The 7,815-nt window shown below is 37.0% G+C and overlaps 1 long non-coding RNA gene across 2 annotated transcripts in view; it reads left to right on the forward strand.

The window, feature by feature from the left end:
• Positions 1 to 7,815, forward strand: part of LOC108515450 (uncharacterized) — a 37,754-nt gene that overhangs the window by 4,772 nt on the left and 25,167 nt on the right. Inside the window, exon 2 of one of the 2 annotated variants that reach the window (XR_001881527.1) lies at positions 5,571 to 5,706. This is a non-coding gene — a long non-coding RNA (uncharacterized LOC108515450). The remainder of the gene's footprint in view (positions 1 to 5,570; positions 5,707 to 7,815) is intronic. The other variant, XR_001881526.1, reaches the window with a different exon arrangement.

Raw genomic sequence — 7,815 nt, forward strand, 5'->3', positions numbered from 1 at the left:
TCTCAAAAAAAAAAAAAAAGAAAAAAAAAAAAATGTAATAATAAACCTTTCCACAAAGAAAGCTCTAGGACAAATGTTTTATGTATGTACACTCTATTGAAAGAAGAAGCAGTATCAATTTTATACAAGTCTTTTTCAAATAATTTAAAAAAGATGGAATATACTTTGTATCACAGTCATGTGTCAATTAAGGATGGGGATATGTTCTGAGAAATGCCTTATGAAGTGATGTCATCATTGCATGAACATCATAGGGTGTCCTTACACAAACTTGATGGTACAGCCTATTATACACCTAAGCTATATGTTACAGCCTAATACTCCTAGGCTACAAACCTATATAGTATGTTGCAGTACTGAATGCTGCAGGTAATTGTAATACAATGGTAAGCATTTGTATCGAAACATATCTAAATACAGAAGAGGTACAGTAAAAGTGTGGGTTAAAAGATAAAAAAAAAAAAAAGGATACACCTGTATACTTACCATGAATGTAGCTCAGGGAACTGAAAGTATTTCTGAGTGAGTCAGTGAGTGAATGGTTCGTGAACGTGATGGCCTAGGCCATTACAGTACAAGACTATAGACTTTACAAACACTGTATACATAGTCTACACAGATTTATAAAAATTTTCTCTTCTTAATCGTAAATTACTTAGGCTACTGTAACTCTTTTACTTTATAAACTATTAATTTTTTAAAACATATGGACTCTTTTTAATAACACCTTAAAACACAAACACATTTTACAGCTGTACAAAACTATTTTCTTATATCCCTTTTCTATAAGCTTTTTTCTGTTTTAAAATTTCCCACTTTTCATTTTACCATTTAATCATCTTTATTAAAACTAAGATGCAAACACACCTTAGGCCCAGGCCTACACAGAGTCAGAATCATCAATATCACTATTTTCTTTTCTTTTTTTTTTTTTTTTTTTTTTTTGAGACGGAGTCTTGCTCTGTCGCCCAGGCTGGAGTGCAGTGGCCGGATCTCAGCTCACTGCAACCTCCGCCTCCCGGGTTCACGCCATTCTCCCGCCTCAGCCTCCCGAGTAGCTGGGACCACAGGCGCCCGCCACCTCGCCTGGCTAGTTTTTTGTATTTTAGTAGAGACGGGGTTTCGCCGTGTTAGCCAGGATGGTCTCAATCTCCTGACCTCGTGATCCACCCGTCTCGGCCTCCCAAAGTGCTGGGATTACAGGCTTGAGCCACCGCGCCCGGCCCAATATCACTATTTTCAATATCACTATCATTAGTGATGTGCCCACCTCAGCCTCCCAAAGTGCTGGGATTACAGGCATGAATGAGCCACCATGCCAGGCCAACTTTTTTTTTTATAAGTAGAAGGGGTACATTCTAAAGTAAGTAGAAGGGGTACACTTTAAAATAAAAACAAAAAGTATAGTAGAGTAAATGCCTATACCTGTAACTTCATCAATTATTATTATCATCAAGTATAATTTTATGTCTAAAAACTTTTCTACAACTGGCAGTGCAGTGGATGTGTTTACACCAGCATCACCACAATCACATAAGTAGTGCATTGCGCTAAAATACTATAACTTAGTAGGCAATATGAATTTTTCAACTCCATTATAATCTTATGGAACCATCATTGTATATGCAGTCCATCACTAAGCAGATATTGCTATGTGGTACATGACTGTGGTATTTATTGGTGTAGAAAACATACCAGAATTTAGAAACATGAAACATCAACATTGATGGTGTCTGTGGGTCAGGAATTTAGGCAAGGTTTAGCTGAGTTCTTTGGCTCAACGTTTCTCCCAAGACTGCAATCAAGGAAGAGTTGCTGTTAATTATGAGAGAAGACTAGAATAACAGTAATTCAGTGGGTAAAACCAGGTCGTAAGTTTGGACATTGTAAATCTGTGATGCCTATTGAATATTTAGGTGGACACATGAAGTAGCCACTTGGATATATGAGTCTGGGATATAGGGAAGAGGTCAGAGCTGCCGATATGAAAACATGAGGCTGGATGATATCACCAGTTAATGAGTGTAAAAAAAATAAAAATGAGTGTGGACTGAAGAGACACCAGGGTTGACTACAGGGTAACTCCAGGTAAATAAAAGTGAGATGAATGAGGAGGACCTGAGTGGAAGCTACACAGAATGAAGAAGTCTCAGGGCAAACAGCACAGAGGAGCCTGTAGTCTTGGAAAGGAACTTACGAATGGTATCATATACTGCTGAAAGGACAGGAAAGATAAAGATGAAGACGTTATGCTTCTTAATTATGCATGTTATGAATACATTGTGTATCGATTCAAAATTTAATGGAAACAATACTTTTAAATGTAACAAAAACTAGAAGAATGTAAAATTATCAAAAAAGGAGGAAGAACTTCACAATTTCCCCACTCCTTCATCCTCAAAAATAGCCACCAGTTGCAGGAAACTCTATGAAATCTTCAAGAAACACATAATCTTTTTCTATAGTAGAACACTTCCCGGATACCTTCAAAATGCAAATATAATTCTAATTCAGAACCAGAAACAAAAATCCAGGTAACTAAAATTATGTCCCAGTTTCAGGTATAAACATGAATACTAAATAAAATAGTAATACTAAATAAATTAGTAGAAAATTCAATTTAGAAATGTATTAAAATCTAAAAGTATTTATCTCACACTACAAGGATGATTTGATTTTGCAAATTTGTTAAAGCAATTTACATGGGAAGAAACCAAATAGTAAATATGCATATTAAAAGATTCTCCATCTCACTCTTAATCAACGAAATGTGAATTAAAACCATGATATACAATTTCTCACCTATCAGATTGGACAAAAAATTAATTCAATAATGTCAGTTGCTGGTAAGGGTGCAGGGAAATAAGCATATTTACATATTACCCATGAGCAACATGAGATTGTGAGTTGTAACGATTATGTGATAGTAGTGGTATTTATGACTACTGGTAGTAGTTATAATTTGCAGTAATTGTACTTGCAACTTTGTAGTAATTACTAAGTTATAACTACTACAAAACACAATTTGACAAAACAATAATATTGAAGATGCTTGTATCTCGTATTCTAATATGCAATAAATGAGATATCTCAAACATGGACAAACATGAAAACCATAAGGTATATAGTATGAAAAACAAATTTCAAATACAGTTCACCCTTGAACAAACCCACTGAGCTGCCTAGGTCCACTTATACTTGAATTTCCTTCTGTTTCACCCACTCCTGAGACATCAAGACTAACCCTTCTTTATTCACCTCCTCCTCAGCATACTCAATGTGAAGATGCTGAGGATGATGAGTTCTATGATGATCTACTTCTGCTTAACGAATAGTACATGCATTTTTTCTTCCTTATGATTTTCTTAATAACGTTTTCTTTTCTGTAGATTATTGTAAGAATATGGTATGTAATACATATATTATACAAAATATGTGTTAACTGACTTTTTAGGTTAAGCCTTCCTCCAGTAACAGTATACTATAAGTTATTAAATTATTGGGAAGTCAAAACATATATGGATTTTCAACTGTGTAGGAGATTGGCACTGCTAACTCCCATGTTGCTCAAGGATCCACTGTACATATTTAATAATATTATATAGATATTGTAAATCTTCAAAGCACAGAAAGGTTGCTTTTCTAGTCAGAGTACGAAAGTCCAAATGTCGTAGAATACTGTCATAGAATACATACCCTAATGGATGTGAGGAGACATTTCACCGTGGTGTTAACTTGCATTGTCCTAGTAATTAATGATGTTGTACATCTTTTCATCTGCTATGATTAGGAGAAAATAGAGACTGGGAAAAGGAGGAAGATAGTGAAGCTTCTGTTCCCAGTCCGATACCATGAATCAGGAAAGAATCTCATGGAGAAGAGGCCATTCTCCCCATTTCTTCAGAGATCATTTTCCGTTAGGATCAACAGGAAGTAGCAGGATGTTGGGTGGGCTTTGGGAGAGAGCAGGCTCAGTGAAACAATTATTTTTTAAAGAAGAATTAGCTGAACACACACGTGAGGTGGTGCTTGACTCAGTGAACCTGGGACAAGCCAGTACAGCCTGGCAGAAGAGCTCCTAGGAAAGGCAAGTACAGGTTTGTCTGTAAGCACATCCTGAAGACTTTCTGGGGACAACCGTAAGTAATAGTGGAGATGTTTAAGAGATGAGAATTAATAAGTGCTTTGAATTTCTAATTTCATTTATGTTTCATCATAGGGTTGACTCTACATGTGTACCGTGCAACACACTGACTAACATAAAAAATACAGGGATGAAAGTCAGGGTATCCAGGTTCATTCCCTAACATACAATTACCTCAGAGTTTGACCTTACGGAAATCATTTGACCATTTTGGGTTTTAGTTTCTTTCCATATAACATTTGGGGAATAACATGCATCATGTTTTCAACAGGACAATTATACAGTTACATAAAGATAAAAAGTGGGAAATCCTTTGAAGCCGTAGAATGCATGTAAGGTATGATTAATGCTTAAATTGACAACCATAGGAAGACATGGCAAACTCTACTTTGCACTCCAACAATGCCTTGTTTGAGGAGGTTTGGAGAGCAACTTTTCATGCTGCAAGTCTACTGCCAGTCAGAATTAGACAAAAAATGACTCTCTGCTTTCTAGAGAATAAAGGTAGGGTGCTTTTTATCAGGAGGCGAAATCTAGGATTGATAGGTGAAGAGTAGCTAAGATTTATACTTCTTAATGTGAAATGTTATTTCAACTACATGTGAATAGAGGGTGAATCGGCCATGCAACATCACCCGGACATTCAAGGATGATTTATTTCAATATTTTTAGATCTCCAAATGAGTAATGTGTAGGATTTTAATTTTCTGCACATCATACCAATGACAACATCTTCAATGTGCATATAAATGAAAATCAGGCAATCAGCTATATATGAAAATAAAACTGACATACCAAAAGGAAGCAAAAGGATAGCAGTCTGTCATCCAGTGTTCCAAAACTGTCAGTCTCCGACAATTGATTTCAGTGAAGAAAGACTGATTCCTTGTGCAGGACAAGATGACTCAATGTCACAATCTTTCAGAATCAAAGAAATGTCAATATTTTAGTATAAATAGAAATGTTAAATATTTTGTAGGGAAAATTGTGCCAACACCATTCTATTTGATTCATGTTTTACAAAGGCCCAGTTTCTTAGCCTCAACTGATGACAGATTTTGCTATTTAAAAATATTGTTGATCTCTGGTCCTTATCAGAAGAAATGGAGTGGGTAGAAATATAAAATGTGAGTTTTATATTAGTTTTCTGTTTTGTTGCTCATTTGGAAAAGTTTTAAATACACAGTTTGCATCATCTATTATTGTGGCCATCAACCAGAAAGTTATAATTTATTAAAAATATAGCAATAGGAATTAAAAGGATTTCTTTTTTATTACCTGTAAGGCTGTGTACATGGTAAAGGATCAAATGTATAGCAAATAATTGAGTGCTGGGGAGCAGACTAGTGGAGAAGGTGTCAAGAAATTCAGCAATTTGATTAAACAAATATTTTCCATGACTAAAATTTGCTCGGTTGTATTCTAGGTGCTGGGAATATCAGGTAACAAAGATCGAAGCTTCCTAATCTTGTGGTTCTTAAATTGTAGCTGGGGAAAAAGCAACAACGACAGCAAAAAGAAATATACAAGGACAATTAAAACGGAGTGGGAGGACCCAAAATGTAAGTATACGGGTTGAGTGACTTCTGTTAGTCAGTTCTTGCATTGCTATAGAGATATACCAGAGGCTGGGTAATTTACAAAGAGGTGTTTATTTTGACTCACTGTTATACAAGCTGTGCAGAAAGTCTGGTACTGGCATCTGCTTCTGGTGAGGCCTCAGGGAGCTCACAATCATAGCAGAAGGTGAAGGGGGTGCAGGTGGCTACATGGTGACAACAGGAGCAAGAGAGAGATGAGGAAGCCCTAGGCTCTTTTAAACAACCAGATGCCACCTGAACTCATAGAGGGAGAAATAACGCATTACTGTGAGAATGGCACCAGACCATTTATGAAGGATTGGCCCCCATGATGTAAATACCTCCCACCAGGTCCACTTCCAACACTGGGGATTACATTTGAATATGAGATTTAGAGGAGAAAAAACATCCAAACTATATCACTACTTTAAGTATTCAAGGTAGCATCCTGGGAATGGTGACGCCTGTGCAAATATCTAAAAGAGGTGAAGAAGTTAGCCATGCTGGGTTTGGCATAAGGAGCTTTCTCAGCAGAAGGGATAGGCAGCACAAATACCTTGAGGCAGGAGTGTGCCTAGTGTCTTCTAGAGAAAGCAGTAGCTATAGTGGCAGGAGCAGTGTGAGAGAGGAAAGGAATAACACAAAAGTCAGAGGGAGAAGAAAGAGGTGTGTAGGATGCAGAGGCCCTTGAAGACCTTTGGAAACTCTTGGGAAGGTTTGAGAAGGTTTAGGGAGATTTTTGAGAATTTAGGGAGGAAAGGAGGATGCTGAGCAGAGATCCCATGGTCTCCCTAAATTCTTGAATGTTAAAAATAACTACTCTGGCCACAGTGTTTAAGGTAGACTACAGGGAAGGGCAGAAGCAGGAAAGTAGAAGGTCTGTGCAGGAGATATGATAATACCTCACACCAGAGGGGTGGGAAGAGAGGGATGATGCACTTTATGAAGTTTACTTTGTGGGCCCTGGGAAATGATACTTGGATCCTGACTGAAATAAAATCTCAAATTCAAGATAAAATAAATGGTGTTATATTTTGGAACAGAAATATTTTTATTTTTGTCCTTTCATGTGTTCTCTTCCCACATCAGGATCTACTTTTTTCAGCTTGAAAAATCATTACTAATTTGGAGAAAAGATGCAGAGTCATCCATAAACTTTTAATAGACGCCCTTGCATTCACAGAGCACTGCCCCGTTCCCCTGAAGCTAACAGCAGGATGCATAATGCATAATACACTCCATGCCTTACATAAATACACATAAAACTTTAGCAGTTAAGAGAATGGGGCTATTAAAGAAAACAATGTGAGTGTAAAACAGTTTTGCAGAGATTAAAATTTTTTAAGCTAGGAGCTTTTTCTAAAAGAACAGATTGGATTTCTGATTAGAGATCGCAGGAAATGATAATTGAAATACTCATTTCAATACCAATAGCATAAAACGTGTGAATCAGTCCAACTCATATTTGGTTTGGCTAGAAAAAGAAATAAATTAAGATCACACAATTTCTTTAAGTCTGTAACTATTTATTTTTCTCCACTTTGTAGCCTCATTCATCTGAAATGGATAGATTTTATTGTTGTTGATTTAAACCAATTTACAGTTTAAATCTTCTATTTTAGTTTTTCATAATTTTGCTTTAAAGCTCATACAGGCCGGGCGCGGTGTCTCAAGCCTGTAATCCCAGTACTTTGGGAGGCCGAGACGGGCGGATCACGAGGTCAGGAGATGGAGACCATCTTGGCGAACATGGTGAAACCCCGTCTCTACTAAAAAATACAAAAAACTAGCCCGGCGAGGTGGTGGGCGCCTGTAGTCCCAGCTACTCGGGAGGCTGAGGCAGGAGAATGGCGTAAACCCGGGAGGCGGAACTTGCAGTGAGCCTAGATCCGGCCACTGCACCCCAGCCTGGGCAACAGAGCGTGATTCTGACTCAAAAAAAAAAAAAAAAAAAAAAAAAAAAAAACAAAAAAAAACTCATAGAGACATGACTTAAATGATGAAAGAATGTGCATATAATGACAAAAAAAAACTGTGCAAAATAATTACTGATTTCTTCATCTACCAGTGCACCTACACTTTTTTTTTTTT

Source organism: Rhinopithecus bieti, unplaced genomic scaffold, assembly GCF_001698545.2.
Source record: "Rhinopithecus bieti isolate Rb0 unplaced genomic scaffold, ASM169854v2 scaffold_34813, whole genome shotgun sequence".
Classification (NCBI taxonomy): domain Eukaryota; kingdom Metazoa; phylum Chordata; class Mammalia; order Primates; family Cercopithecidae; genus Rhinopithecus; species Rhinopithecus bieti.